The following is a 16,766-nucleotide window of genomic DNA, read 5'->3' on the forward strand; positions in this document are numbered from 1 at the left end:
TGTGGTTTATTAAAAACAATAATTTGTCAGAAATGTGCATAAGAGGTAGTCATTTTGTGTCTTGCTGAAAAATTTTTCTATAAGTACACCACTATGCAGAAAAATGATAATTTGTAAATCATCAATGTCCCAATACAATAATGTACATCCAATAGATACTCCAAAGAATGTTGATAATTTATTTAGATTCAAGGGCATACTGTCACTTTTATTATTATTTACTACAGTTTTATATTTACTTTACATATGCTCCCTGGTAGACATTGGTGAGATACAATGTACATACAAAAGAGTATCATATAGGAAAATATACTTTATATTTTGAGTTTTGGTGTTTGACATTAGGGTTTATTAGCTTTGGAATAGTTGCTATAGGAGAGGGCAATTGTGAAAGAAAAGAGTGTTGAGATAAGAGTTATTACATCCACTGGATCTCAGATAATTTCCTGCATGAGGTAAAAACTCAAGTTCCTTGAGCATTTTTGTTATTTTGTAGTATTTTGGACCCTTTCCATGAGAAATTATCATGAAATGCAGTGGTAACCACTCTACCCCCTACCTCAACATAGACCTGGACAACCAGAACCCTGTCCTGGGCTACACATTCTTTCCAGATGCTTCTCTGGACATCCTCCTACCACATTCCTCCCAAAAGGACATGCCCAACTAAACCCAACTCCATCTCCCTTCTGTCCTCAAATACTATGCCATTGGTACCAGGGAGCCAGAAATTCCCTGCCCCAAATATACCCTTATTTTGCTTCCTGGCCTGCTCAGGCTCCTTCCAGGATGTGTCTTAGAAGCTGGGGGAAAGTACAGGGAGAAACCATAGAGCTCAGATGCAGCTGGTGGTCTCCATGCATGTGCCAGACTTCTGACTGTTCTGATGGAGCCTGGTTTGGGAAGAGAGTGGAGTGAGGCTGCGGGGTCTCAGTTTGTCCTCTTCTCCTGACCTTGCAAATGATTCCAAATACTAAAATTAAAAACAAAACAAAACTAAAAACTGTCAGTTATTTTTGGATTAAAAGTAACATTAACCTGTTTATGATTAAATGAAAGAGAATTAAGATTGTATGAGTTAACTCTTAAGAGTAAATGAGTTTATTTTTCAAATAGCATCTTTCTTTTTTAGAATATTTGTGTTCAAATAAATATGATACTTAGTTGCAAATTGTTAATACTTTCATCCATTTAAGAATTAGGAAATTGTATAAATCATTATTAATTCTAGTAATAAAACTAAAAGCAAGCAAACAAAAAAATCCCACAAACCATAAGTAATGCAGTTCTGTTTTTATGTAGCCTATGTCTAATTCACAGTGAGGTTTTATAAAAAAAAAATTGAAATAGGGATTATATTCTTTCTATTTGTTTTTATCCACTCCTAAAAGTATTCTGTTTACCCAGGATTAGCTTAATTACCATATCTATGTGTTTAGTGTAGCACATCTTTACAAGTGGCTACTCAAATACTTTGAAGGTAATACTTAGGGATTTATGATGATGTAAGTCACTGCAAGACAAAGAGTCAAAATGAAGGCAGTGCAAAATAATTTTGGAAGTTATTAAAAATAACGCAGAGCTTGTGTAGAAACTAAATAATCACAATAAAAGAAGTTTCAGTAGTCCAAAAAGCAATTGACTGAAGTTTGTGATCAAGAATTTGGGATGGAGGAAAGGTGAGAAGAAGGCCTAAGAATCATGTTATGGAACAGGAAATGATGACTCAGCAGCACATTGTGTGTAGGAGACAACCATGGTAGAGAATGCTTTCATTTTAAATGTATTGAAATTAGTGGCACAGAAGTGACTATGAGAAACCTGGGTAGAAGAGAGCAAACAGTGAAGCCTTATCTGACCTGAAAACAGTATCTGAAGTAAAAATAAAGTAACACGAATAGTATGGACTACCCCCACCCCCGACACACACACAAAGCAAAATAGTCACCATTTATATTTCATCCAACAGATATTTATTGAATACCCGATATTTACCAGGTACTTGAGCTAGGCACAAGATACCTCAGTGAACAAAACAAAGATTCTTGCCCTCTGTGGAGCTTGCATAAAACCAAGCTTATTGTTCAGTTGTTTCTAAAAGATTAATATTTAATGTTATCTTTTGCAAAAACCCATAAAGAATATATATTATACACATATGAGGACATCAATATGTCCATAATTAAAAAAACAAAACCAAAAACCATCTTGCAATAGTATGAGCTTTTGATATATCTACAAATGAAATACAAGTAGAACTAGGGAAAGATGATTCTACAAGTAAGCAAACATGAAAAAAATTGTTAGTGACCATACCGGCACACAGATAAACAGTTTGACATCTCAGTGATTTATTTAAAAGATAATTATCTTATTGTAATTGTTGTTTCTCTTTCGCTTTTGTAAACCTGATCTAGACTGAGAGGTCTCTACCTCCACCCCTCAGTTCACTACATAGTCTTCCTATTTCTACTACTCAGGGTCTACCTTCAAGTTCTGATGACAATGCACTATCTCCATGTCCTATAAGACGTAGGGGTGGTAACAGGTTTCTACTGTTGCTAGATCCTGGATGCTTCATCACCCCCTGTTGATTCCCATAGCCCTAGCCCATACTTCTATAGATTATCTGTTAATTAAACTGTCAGTCAACTCTTGTGTGTGTGCTCCCAGGACCCCCCAAAATAGAAAAAATAAATAGCAGTGATGAAGAGAAGCTCGGGTCCAAATACCTAGATGGATTCAGATTGTCTTCTCAGCTCTTACTGCATTTGGAAGATGGGAAAATGTACTCTTTCAGAAGAGTTTGACTTTGGGAATTCTTGGGCAGAGACCATCAAGAGAACATCTATATTAGAAAAGCCAAAGAATCCACATACCCTAACTACATGAGTTTAAAAAAACATTTAAACCCATAGTCAGTATCAGAGCTTCTTCTTCCAAATGTTTCTTCTTTCTAACATTTAAAAATATTCTCACCAGAATTCTGTCATTTAAGTATAGTATTCCCAGGACCAAATACCACATCAGAACTTAGAACTAAGAATTATGTTTCTTCATCTTATTCTGTTTCTTAGATTGATGGTGAACGACCTGCCTTGTGTGGTGATTCTCTTGCCATTTGTTCAATCCCTTTTTATCCACATGTGTGGTAGAGACAGTATAGCTCCTTTCAGCACATTCCTCTGACCCCCGTTTGAAACATTCATGTATGGATAAGCGGTCTAACATAGCAGATGGCCTATACTTGGGTTGACTCATACAATGCTTCAGTAAATTTTTTTTGTCCCTTCATATCTTGTTTTTTTTTTTTTTTTTTTTTTTTTTTAAAGAAAGCTAGCTTCATTCCTTGTACAATTTCCTTTCCCCCAAATTTGAATATCTTTCAAATGTTGGCATTGCATTATATTATAGCTTTATTTTATGCTTCCGCTTCAAATAAGCTATCTTTATATGCAATTAATTCTAGAAAAAACCCTTAAATTTCAAAGTTAAAAATAAGCTGACAGTATTAGGAGTAAGATGCTATCTACTCCTAGGGAATAAGGGCTAGTAGCAAGCATAGGTGGAATATTCATTTTGAGTTATCTTCCTAAAATAAGTCCTCTCTGTCTAGAGTATAAATATCTTCTATTGCTAGTTTAAAAGTTTAGCCAATGCACTTTTTCTTTTTTAACTAAGCAGGGTTTTGGATTGATTTATGTAAGTTAAAAACAGTCACTTTATCTTCTTACAAAATGTGTCATACACATTGAAATATGAAGGTTTATTTTGAGTCAGTGGAACCACTGTACTTAAAAGGCATTCACATGGATAACAGTGTCCTTACATGCATAAGTACTTAGTGCATCATGACAGATAGAGGTTTTAGAGAAATAAACAGTATCCCTATTTGTTTTGTCTTGGTACATTCTTTTCTCTTATGAGATAGAATACTTTATTGTATTGATATAAGATTTATCATAATAATCATATTTATTATATGATAATTTGTTTCTTTTAAAATTCTGTTGGTTTTTATATATAAAAACTGTTTTCAAATGGCTTTTTTTTTTTTTTTTTTTTTTAAGCAACACAAGCCAGTTAGAGACTAGTCCTGGTGAATGACTTGTGGCAGAATTAAATTCAGGGTATTTAACAATATCCTTTATAATGTATTCTATTGATTATTTTATTCATTTTGATTCAGAAAACAGTTATTTACTGGGTGATATATAAGGTGGGTATAATGATAGGTGCTTGGTAAACTCTGTAAATAAGATACAAGTCACTGCCAAAGTTATGGTCAAATCATTTGTCCAATGGTAATTCTGAGTGTAGTCAGTCGTAATAATGCTTCTGGTTGAAGTCATCCAGAATCACTGGCTGTTTTGGACAACATTTTGCTATATGTATACATGGTCCTCCCTCCCCAATTAAAAAACAGAGTAATAAAAAAAATCTAAGTATTATTGAAAATTGGTTGTTTTATAATGAATTTATTTCTATGGCTAGCTTTCTCATAAAGAGAACATAATTATATCAACTAAGTATGTGTATTTGTTTTAAAGAAGGATTTATATTAGTCCTAAGTTTTTTCAGATCTTTCACATCAGACACAAAAATACATAATCTAACTGGATGCTTTTATAATCTGCATAGAAACAATTTGAATTGTGCAGGTTGAGAGATATACTTGAGCCCATTCAGATTCGAAATGCTGCTACCTTTTTCCTCAAAGAAATTATTTGGTTTAACAATAGCTTTCATTTTTTAAGAAAAAAAATAAAGGTTGGAAGTATCTAATGTCTAATATAAATGATTCTAGTACAATTACAGTTGCTGAGCAACTGAAGAGGATGTGAGAAGTTTAAGCTTCACAGTAGCAAGAAGCCCAGTTTTTATAATGGTGGATTCATTTTCTTCCTTTTCAAAGTAGAGTATATGGAAAACTGTATGATTTAATGAGACTTTTAAATATATTTAATGTTTGTTGGTAAGTAGGTTAGATTCAGTGTGCCCAATGTTCTCTCTCTAGTATTTACTCAATAAATCATGTCAAATTGCATTAACTATTTTACTGTATTCTTTCTTTTGTTTTAGAAGTACTAGACAAAATTATGGTTTTACAAAATAGAATTATTGATTATATAAAACCAAACAAATATATGATTATAATCTTTGGTCATATTTATTCTTTATATTCTGGCCCTATTAATGAAGGATGAGGGATACGAGAGAGGAAAATATAAGAATAAAATAAAGAAAAAGGAGTAGTTTTCTACATCTATTGATACTCAATTGGTGGAGGCTGGTAACAGTTCTCTTCTAGAGTCATTGGTTGGTTGCCAACCCAGGGTATCTTTTTCTGTACTTAAGTTTTACAATCACAGAAAAAATATATTCTGCATTAGAGACTATCAGATGTTAGACACTGTGGTCCTTCCCATGTGGTGCTTAGTATCCAATTAAAATTTTTGATTTAAAAATTTTTTCCATTTTTAATAACACAAAAATTTTAATGTATATTTGAGTTCCTAAGAAATACAGTACTATGAATATCCAATAGTCTTAGCATTATAATGAAGATATTGCCGATCCTTTAATATTTTCTTCTCTTGATTTGAGGATTTATTACTTATTAGAAAACCAAAATTATTATCTATAGAAAATCACCATTTTCATGAGAAAATTTGCGTCATAGAAAAATTAAACAGTGGATTTATAAAAGAATACGTATTTTTTTAAGTTAACTTTATTTAAGTGTAAATTATTTAAGGAGATGTACACAAATCATGGGTGTCACAAAGTAAGTACACCTCGGTCGTTAGACTACAGATGAAGACAGCACCCCGGAAGCACCCCTCAACTCCTGTCCCAGTCATTTTTTATAATACCGGCGAAAGAGATTTATCTTACTTAATTTAAAAGTTGAAATTATTAGCCCTGTATTTTTCAATATGATTATTTAAATGTGCTGTAATCATGTGACTACTTGAGTATATGTTTATAATTTAATTTCCTGAAATATTTTTATATGCTGAGGATAGTCTAATGCCAAAAATTGGCATTTCTCCATCTAATGAAGAAAAAAAACAGCTATGGGTGGAGTATCCATGAGATGATTTCACTACTCTCTGTTATTCTTTTTGTATTTTTGGTGGGGGAGATCACAAGAGAAGTGGTAGAATGGTTATAAAATGTAGGATTAAATCTAAGTGTTGGACAGTTACGGGGAAGTTGGCATTTCCAGATCTAGATTCTTGACTAGACATTGTTCTTTTTTTTTTTTTTTAATATTTATTCATTTGAGACACAGAGATACAGAGAGAGAGAGAGAGAGAGCATGAGCAGGGGTAGAGGCAGAGGGAGAAGCAGGCTCCCCACTGAGCCAGGAGCCTGATGTGGGGCTCGATCCCAGGACCCTGGAATCATGACCTGAGCCGAAGGCAGACACTTAACCATCTGAGCCACCCAGGCGCCCCTAGACATAGTTCTTTAAGCAATTATTCTGTTAATTCAGTACTATATGTTTTTTTTTTTTTTTAATTTGAGACAGAGAGAATGAGAGAGAGAGAGCATATGAGAGGGGGGAGGGTCAGAGGCAGAAGCAGGCTCCCTGCCGAGCAGGGAGCCCGATGCGGGACTCGATCCAGGGACTCCAGGATCATGACCTGAGCCGAAGGCAGTCGCTTAACCAACTGAGCCACCCAGGCGCCCCCAGTACTATATGTTTAATTGGGGAAGCAGGTAATGACTTATAAGGATCTGTCCAATTCTGAGACTTTGTGCATTGTCTTTGAACTAAAATTGTTTGCAGAAAGAAGACTGAAATTTACTGGTTTTGTTTGTGGGTTTTTTTTTTGTTTGTTTGTTTGTTTTTGCATTTTATATCATTTATAGTTACTTAACACTTAGAACCTGAGGAATAGAATGTACTTTAGGAAATAGTAAGTTAAAATTTGAGAACAAAATAAGAACAAATGGCTCTCCAAATGTTCTATAATGCCAGCACAAAAATGGACTGACAACCTTTAATAATTGAAAGATATTGAGTAATTAAACCTTCAAATAAATTATAAATGGCTTAGACATAGCGTTAAATAGGAGATATCCATGCAACTCTCGAAAAACAACTAAATTACCTTTGCTGAAGAAATGTTACTTTTCCTTCCCTGCTTTCTCACACATCTTTTAATACATGGTACTTCTTCATAAGTAGAGTAGTAATAATTATTGAAAAGCCACCTAAATGATGTAGAAAATGATTTTAAATTAGAATATTCTTTCTAGCTTTATTGAGATGTAGTTTACATATCATACACTTTACCATGATTTTTAGTAAACTCACAGGGCTGTGCAACCATCACCCCAATCTAATTTAGGATATTTATTCTCCCCAAAAGAAATTCCACAGCTGTTGGTAATTGCTCCCCATCTTTCACACACACTACATCTCCCCCCACCTAGACTTAGTTCGAGACAACAACAGATCTACTTTCTATCTCTATCTCTAAAGGATGTATCTCAAAAGGTTATTTAGTTGTTCTAATTTTGCTTTTGTTTGTTTTAGTGTACCACATCTGAATATCACTTGTTGATTGCTGTCCAGTTTTACCTGGAACATCTTGGCACAAAACACAATCTTCTAGTACTGTGTATGTTATCTTATTAACTACTGATACCTATCAAACCTTTCCTTGTTTTAGTAGTAATATGTCATGTTAACATTTCAGGAATTACTATGTATCAGCTTGAGTCTATTTTGTCAAGCCTTCTTTGTATCATTTTAAAAATCTGTACTCATTAATTTTCCTTAGGCACTTTGTTACAAAAACATAGTCATCTTATTGTGAAAGAGAGACCACTCTCTTGAGAAGACCATTGGAAAACCCAATGAATTATTTAATCAAAGTTTGCCATCTTAAACTATAATCATATTTTGAGAACAAATGAAAATATAAAACAATTCACAACTCTCCAAGAAAAAAATTTGTTTCAGTTACGTAGGTGTTTTATGTAAAAGTATATTTTGAACTAAATGACTATCCTAGTTCTCTCTAACCTATATTGGGCCCAAATTATCCTATTAGTTGTCAAAGTGATTACACTAACTTCGTTTCTGATTATGTACCAGTATCATCTCTGCTTCTCTAACAGTGGTGGTTAATTGTTATGGAAGTTTATAGTTTAAAACAATTGAGGATAACCATAACAGCCTTCACTTACTTATTAGATGACAAATTAGTTATCAGAACCTTTCTATTATCACTAATCATTTGTCACAGGTTGGCCTTCTCCCAAAGCTGACTTTAACATGGAATTTAGAGTACAGGATGTTTGGTACAGAGTCCCCTGAGGTTTAATACCTGTGGAAGGGAGGAGAGGAAAGAAGAGTGGGCCAAAAGAGGAATCCGACTGCTCCATAGTCCTAAGGACAGCCTTAGCCAACACCACAGGGAGATTTGGGCCTAGCATGGCCCTTGAGAGTTGCCCTGAGTTGGGCCTGTAGAAGAGAACTTTTTATTTCCATGTAAGTCAGTCATTCAATGTGAGATACTCAAGATATCCTGCTGGGCTATGTGGTTCTCTGCCTCTGAGTTTAATCTTTGAAGGCACTGACAGCTGAAGGCTGTCTGCTAATAGCACTCCCAGGAGTGGGGGCAATAAGTTCTTTCTTGAAGATGGATCACAGATTTAATAATCCTGTAAATTCTGTATGGAAAATATTATTATCCCAATTTTACAGAGAGCAAAACTGAGATTTTTCTAGTTGCACAGATAATAATTAGCTAAAATGGGATTAAAAACTAAAATTGTCTCACTCTAGAGCCTTATACTTTCCACTGTACTTCATTGCTTTCTAACATTTTTGTGTGGCGATACAATTTTCAGACACCAGTTTTTTTTAAGCCATGTATATCCAAACATCTTCTTACTGATTTGAAGATAGATAATTTACATAGCCCTTTTCTTCTGGATTACAGTTTATAGCATATTTCCTCAGATATGATTCAGATAAGGTTATGGGTCCTTATAGACATTTGGTAAACAAGACAGGATAAGCATCATTATTCCAAAGTATAGATTAGGGAACAGATACAAAAGTGATTAGATGATTTTTCACAGTCACAAGATAAATGAGAAAACTTAAAACTGAGCTTGAGTGTTCTAAGTCCTGAGTACTCATCATTAAGGATTCATTCATTAGAAATATGCTTGTGTATTTTAGTGTTTCAGCCTTTATAGGAATTGAAATTATGTTAGCTCACGCTCACATACTAGGTCTTTATGAAGTGCTGCCTTAATTGAATTAGAATTTGTCTCTTACATCAGCATTTTTACTCCCCTACTTTTTTTTTCTTCATGAGTACCGTAATAGTCATCCTTTGATATATTCAACTTCTGCTTCTAATTAACAAAAATGTATATAGAAATTGCACAGTGAAGTGATAAAACACTGATAACTCCGATGGATAGGACTTACATTTTAGTAATAGGTTCTGGTTCTTGCCCATACAATGTGCTCAACTGTGTCCAACTTGAAGCATGAGGATAATAGCCACCCCCATTTTATCAGATACAGCATTCACTGGATGCAGAATTTAATTTGTGCTAAAATATTCTTTTCCTGTTTTGCTTTTTCCCTGTACGTATTTTTTCTTTTGTAATTTGCTTGTTTGATTTGTGGCAATGCTGATAGCTTCAGTAAGTCTGTCTTCCATGAATTTGTACTTTCCAAGTATATATAAACAGTCCAAAGAGAAGCAGTAGAAATGAGCAGAACAGACTGTAACAATAAAAATCATTCTTTCCCTTGTTCTCTTTGGCATATTATTTTTAATATTGGGCCTTACTTTTTGTATCCTTTATAGCTAGGCTGTAGGTAATTACTGAAATTTGAAACATTCTCATAAAGATACTTTCAATTTAAAATAAATCTAAAAAGAAAGTTAAACTTCTATATAGCCTTTTTTTTAGTTTTTTATTTAAATTCCATTAGTTTCAGGTGTACAGTATAGTGATTCAGCACTTCCATACACCTAGTGCTCATCACAACAAATGCACTCCTTAATCCCCATCATCTATTTAACCCACCCCCCCGCCCCCAACTTCCCTTCTGGTAACCATCAGTTTGTTCCCTATAGTTAAGAGTCTATTTCTTGTGGGGTGCCTGGGTGGCAAAGTCGTTAAGCATCTGCCTTTGGCTCAGGTCATGATCCCAGAGTCCTGGGATTGAGCCCCGCGTTGGGCTCCCTGCTCAGCAGGAAGCCTGCTTCTCCCTCTCCCCCTGCTTGTATTCCCTCTCTCACTTTGTCTCTCTCTGTCAAATAAATAAAATCTTGAAAAAAAAAAGAGAGTCTGTTTCTTGGTTTGCCTCCCTCTGTTTTCTTTGCCCTTTGCACACTTGTTTTATTTCTTAAAATCCACATGTGAGTGAAGTCATGTGGTATTTGTCTTTCTCTGACTGACTTAATTCGCTTAGCATAATACTCTCTAGCACCATCCATGTCATTGCAAATGGCAAGATTTCATTCTTTTCTATGGCTGAGTAATATTCCATTGTATATATATATATATATACCACCTCTTCTTTATCCATCCATCAGTTGATGGACTTGTTTCCATAATTTGGCTATTGTAGATAATGCTGCTATAAACACTGGGGTGCATATATTCCTTTAAATTGGTATTTTTATATTCTTTGTGTAAATAACTAGCAGTGCAATTGCTGGATCATAGAGGAGTTCTCTTTTTAAATTTTTGAGGAACCTCCATACTGTTTTCCATGGACACTGCACCAGTTTGCATTCCCACCAACAGTGCAAGAGGGTTCTGCTTTCTCCACATCCTCTCTAACACTTACTGTTTCTTGTATTGTTGATTTTAGCCATTCTGACGGGTGTGAGGTGATATCACATTGTAGTTTTGATTTGTATTTCCCTGATGATGAGTGATGTTGAGCATCTTCTCTTGTGTCTGTTGACCATTTGTATGTCGTCTTTGGAGAAATGTCTATTCATGTCTTCTGCCCATTTTTAATTGGATTATTCATTTTTTGGTATTGAGTTTTAGAAGTTCTTTATATATTTTGGACACTAACCCTTTATCAGATGTGTCATTTGCAAATATCTTCTCCCATTCCGTCGGTCGCCTTTTGGTTTTATTGATTGTTTCCTTCACTATGCAGAAGCTTTTTATTTTGGTGAAGTTCCAGTAGTTTATTTTTGCTTTCATTTCCCTTGCCTCTGGAGACATATCTAGAAAAAAGTTGGAGTGCCTGGGTGGCTCAGTCAAGTGTCTGCCTTCATTTCAGGTCATGATCTTGGGGTCCTGGGATCAAGCCCCATGTCGGGTCCCCTGCTCAGCAGGGAGTCTGCTCCCCTCTCTCCCTCTGCTCCTCCCTCCCCCACTCATGCTCTCTCTCTTTCTGTCTCTCAAATAGATAAATAAAATCTTAAAAAAAAAAAAAAAAGGTTGCTTTGGCCCATGTCAGAGAGGTTATCGCCCATGTTCTTCTGTAGGATTTTTATGGTTTCAAGTCTCACGTTTAGGCCTTTCATCCATTTTAAATTTATTTATTTATTTATTTATTTATTTATTTTTTTGAAAGATTTTATTTATTTATTTGAGACAGAGAGAATGAGAGAGAGAGAGCACATGAGAGGGGGGAGGGTCAGAGGGAGAAGCAGGCTCTCTGCCGAGCAGGGAGCCCGATGCGGGACTCGATCCAGGACTCCAGGATCATGACCTGAGCCGAAGGCAGTCACTTAACCAACTGAGCCACCCAGGCGCACCCATTTTAAATTTATTTTTGTGTATGGTGTAAGAAAGTGGTCCAGTTTCATTCTTTTGCATGTAGCTGTCCAGTTTTCCCAGCACCATTGAAGAGACTGTCTTTTCCCCAGTGTATATTCTTGCTTCCTTTGTCACAGATTAATTGACCATATAACCATGGGTTTATTTCTTGGCCCTCTATTCTGTTCCATTGATATATTTGTCTGTTTTTGTGCTAGTACCATACTGTTTTGATTACTGCAGCTTTGTAGTATATCTTGACATCTGGAATTGTGATACTTCCATCTTTGTTCTTTTTTCTCAAGATTGCTTTGGCTCTTTAGGATCTGATTTTACTCATATGTGGAATCTAAAAAAACAAAACAAAACAAGTGAATAAAAAGAATCAGACCTATGAATACAGAGATCAAAGTGATGGTTGCCAAAGGGAAAGGGGTGGGGTGGGGAGATGGCCAAAATGACTGAAGGGCAGTGGGACATGTGGTTTCCAGTTATGGGCTGAGTCATGGGAATAAAAGGCACAACATAGTGAATATAGTCAGTGATATTGTGATAGTGTTGTATGATGATGAATGTTAGCTACACTTGGGTTGAGCATAGTATAACATATAGAGAAGCTGGATCACTATATTGTACACCTGAAACTAATGCAACATTGGAAGTAAACTATACTTAAATTTTTTTAAAGAGTTAACACTTAGGAATAACAAAAGGGAATATGAAATCATTCTTCACAGTATGAAAAATTAAGGTTAAATCACTAAACAAGGCCTCACTGTATCTTACTAAGCACTTCCTCATATTGTGTCATATTGCTGTTCAGGTCAACTGAAGCACTATGTGCAGATGCAAATGGTCAAAGGAAACAAAAGGGGAAAAGAAGATAAAACTGGGGAGTCCACTTTCTTGGGGGCTTTAAAGAATTCTAGAATATTCGCACTTATGAAAATATGTGACCTAGATATTGTATTTACTATATAGTTCATATAGAGTTGAGAAAATGCTGCAAAAGAAAGTTAGCAGAACAACTACCCTATGTTAATAGGCATAATTAATTTGTTGAGCTTGCTGAAATTCTTATCCTTCTAGGAATCTGGCCATCACTTTTAGTGCTTTTATCATTACACGTTTTTACTTGGTGGGTTATTTTCCCCCAGAGAAGAAGCATCTCTGATTATTTAATAGGAGATGATGGGAAAAACAGGATTTGCTTTGGAGAAAGCTTTAATAATCTGCTTTCCAAAAGTACATTCATACAAAAAGTTTTAAAAATGTTGTCATCTGTATGTGTGAGGGGGTAGCAATGTTAGTGTGTCTCTGCATGTGCATAAGCATGCACAGCACGACTGTACGTAGATTGTAAATGTTTACGTGATCCAACCATTCAACCTTTGAGGCCTTCAGCTTGTGCTATGAAAGAGTTTTTAGTAATCTCTACATCCAGTGTGGGGCTTGAACTTAGGACCCTGAGATCAAGAGTCATGCTTTACCAACTGAGCCAGCCAGGCACATGAAGTAGTTTTTTTTTTATTTTTTTATTTTTTTTATTTTTTTGCGAAAGAGAGAATGAGAGACAGAGAGCATCAGAGGGAGGAGGGTCAGAGAGAGAAGCAGACTCCCTGCTGAGCAGGGAGCCCGATGTGGGACTCGATCCCGGGACTCCAGGATCATGACCCGAGCCGAAGGCAGTCGCTTAACCAACTGAGCCACCCAGGTGCCCCGCACATGAAGTAGTTTTAAAAATCACATTTAGAGGTTATAGTTTACAGAACCACAGCTTTCTGTAAGCCTTTTCTCCTGTACATTGACCAGTTATGTAACCTATTTAGTTGTGTTTCAACCGTTTTGACTTTACCTAATGGGGCCCCAGTGATTTTGAAAAGCTTAATGAGTATTAAATAAATATTTTATGTGGAAATAATTTTTAAGGAAACTACTAAAATCATTATCGTAAACCTGAAGTAGGCAGGAAATCAAAATAGGCAATGTAAGATATAGTCAGATATGGAAATGGTACTAGTAGTGATGTATATGCAGGCTGTATTTGCATCAGAAGTGTCCTGGACTATAGTTTTCTTTTTGGTTGTTAGAAAACAATAACAGCAGCTTCTGTTAAAAAGAGCTATGTTGTGTAAAAGTAACAGAAACAAATATAAAGACAATGAAATTTCTATGCAGCATATTAGAATGTAACCTAAAATAATATGACAAGAACCTAGGGTTCTGCCTTCCTTAAATGATTAGTATGTTCAGATTCTACCAATTTCACTTTATGATAGCACAATAAAAAGATTTGAGGAGCATTGTCCTTTCTGTAGTCACCAAATATAAAGGTGCCAGGGATTTTTAGGCAAGCCTTTGCAATGAGTCAGTTTATGCAAAACATTTTAACATCATATTCAAGGAGGTGCCATGACACATAACTTACGAAAGGACCATTGGGAAATAGATTCACATTTTGTATTTCATAAAAATTATTTGGAAATAATAGATAATGCTTAGGTAATCTATTAAATTAGTTGATATTTCTTGAACCTCTTTACTAACTTTATAAAACTGTTTATTTTCCTGAAATATATTTTCTTGAATCTTTCTGTACAGATAACTTACCTTTCCTCATCGTTACCACCCTTTACGTTTTTGAAAAGTAAAATAGAAAATTTTATATATTTAAGCTCTCAAAATTTTATATATGTGTAAAGTGTTGAGGGACGCCTGGGTGGCTCAGTCGGTTAAGCATCTGCCTTCGACTCAGGTCATGATCTCCGGGTCCTGGGATCGAGTCCCACATCGGGCTCCCTGCTGAGTAGGGAGCCTGCTTCTCCCTCTGCCTGCCACTCCTCCAGCTTGTGCTCACTCTCTCTTTCTGACGAATAAATAAATAAAATCTTTAAAAAAAATAAAGTGTTGATATTTCTTCAACAGATACTTAGTGTCTAGGTAAGGCTAGGCATATGCCCCTTCCCGGTACACATGAATCCCCACCCCATTACACTGCATTGTAGTAAGAGTGATTTCTTATGGAATTTTAATGAAAATGTGAATGGTTTGAATACAAAAGAAAGGCTGAAAAATATCTGCCTAGATAAAAATTTAAGTGTGTATTTTGTGCATTATTTTTATATATGGAATCCTAGAATTTTGTGTACTTCAGGCCATCTTAATTGAATGATTAAAGGACATTTTGTGAACTGAGATCAATAGAGGCTAGGCTTTTATATTGATCTCTGAACTCCCAAGACAGCACCCGTTTGTATAAAATTTCCTGAGGAAACATTACGAACACTTCAGGTAAAACTTGAATCTTGTGCTCCCTGTGGTGTCTGCATTTAGTTTGGGCAACAATTCCACCAAGTTTATTTTGGGGGTCAAAATGAACCTTATTAAAATACATATTTTCATATACCATAAATAAGCAAAAGATATGTGTCCTCCTACACTGATAATATGATTTGTGTTTGGGTATGTGTGTGTAGCAATTGCCCTAATAATGTCCAGAAATAATTCTTTAAGAACAAATACTCTGAAATAAAAGTTATTTTTGACAGATATCTTCCAAAATGTAATTGGTTTACATATAATTGCACCATATAGCAGGTCAATTCTTTCCATTACGTAGAGGTATATTTTGCAGTTAATTCATCCTTGAACTTTGACTTTAAAGTTGTGTTTCTCTCAAAAAGGTGATATATTGGTTCATTATTCAAAAAATTTTATGCCTTACATAAATATCTGGTAACTCTAGTTTCAGTAATTATCCAGGGCAAAACAATGTTAGGCATGCCCTATGACATTTTATAACATGTGTTTCTATCACATGTTTAATATGTTTTATATAATTTGTCATAAATAGATTAAAAAAATACAAAATTGAGTTTTCTTTGCCATGTGCTGGAAGGCAACCAAACTATTCTGGGAGTCCTGGCTTTAGTTTTACAACATCCTTGGGCTCACCTCTTTATAGAAGCAAGTGGTCATCTATTCAGCGAAGATGTCAGTTTAGACAATGTATTAGTTTGCTAGGGCTGTTATAACAAAGTACCATATACTGGGTGGCATAAACAACAGAAAATTATTTTCTCAAATACTGGAGGCTAGAAGTCCATGATCAGTGGCAGGGTTGGTTCCTTCTATGGGTTATGAGGGAAAGATCTGTTCCAGGCCTTCCTCCTTGGCTTGCTAATGGCCTCCTTTTCCCTGTATCTTTACATAGCCTTTATTCTGTCCTTTTCTCTTTCTATTAAAATACCAGTCATATTAGATTTGGGCCCGCCCTAATAACTCCATGTTAATCAGCTCTGTAAAGACCCCATCTCCAAATAAAGACAGGTTCTGTGGCATTGGACATTAGGACTTCAACATGAATGTTTTTGGAAGACAATTTAGCCCATTAACACCTATCCTTACTTGGACAAAAAAGTTGTGTTAAGATTATGTTTTTTAGTCTTTCCAGAATTTTTCTAAATACTGAGAAAGATTTTTCAGAATACTTTCTATTACTTTAACAACTCTATATTAAGAAAAATTTCCTAAGATTCCAACAGTGGGTTTGAAACCTAATCATTTAATCAAAGTCAGCACTAGAACTTAAGGAAGAATAACTGGACTGAATTTAGTTTTGGTTAGGCCATTAACCATTGGGTTTGCCCTCCCCACAATATTTAAATAATCTGTACCTCAGTTCTTCATCTAGAGAGAGGGAAGTCTGTGTCAAAATTTATAAGAACATCAGTCATATTGGATTAGTGCCCACATTAATGGCCTCATTTTAACTTAATTAACTCTGTAAAGACCCTATCTTCAAATGGAGTCATGTCTGAGGCATGAGACTGAGTTTTGGGGGAGATTTAACTCAGCATTCAACCGTTAATGGACATTTAGACTCATAAATTATTGAAACAAACATTGGGCCTATTACCCCATTCATTGTCAAAATACGTGCCTATAGATTATGATTATATATGTCTTTAGATTGTATAGCAAATACA

This window comes from Mirounga leonina, unplaced genomic scaffold, assembly GCF_011800145.1.
Source record: "Mirounga leonina isolate KUSES-001 unplaced genomic scaffold, KU_Mleo_1.0 Mir_115, whole genome shotgun sequence".
Lineage (NCBI taxonomy): Eukaryota > Metazoa > Chordata > Mammalia > Carnivora > Phocidae > Mirounga > Mirounga leonina.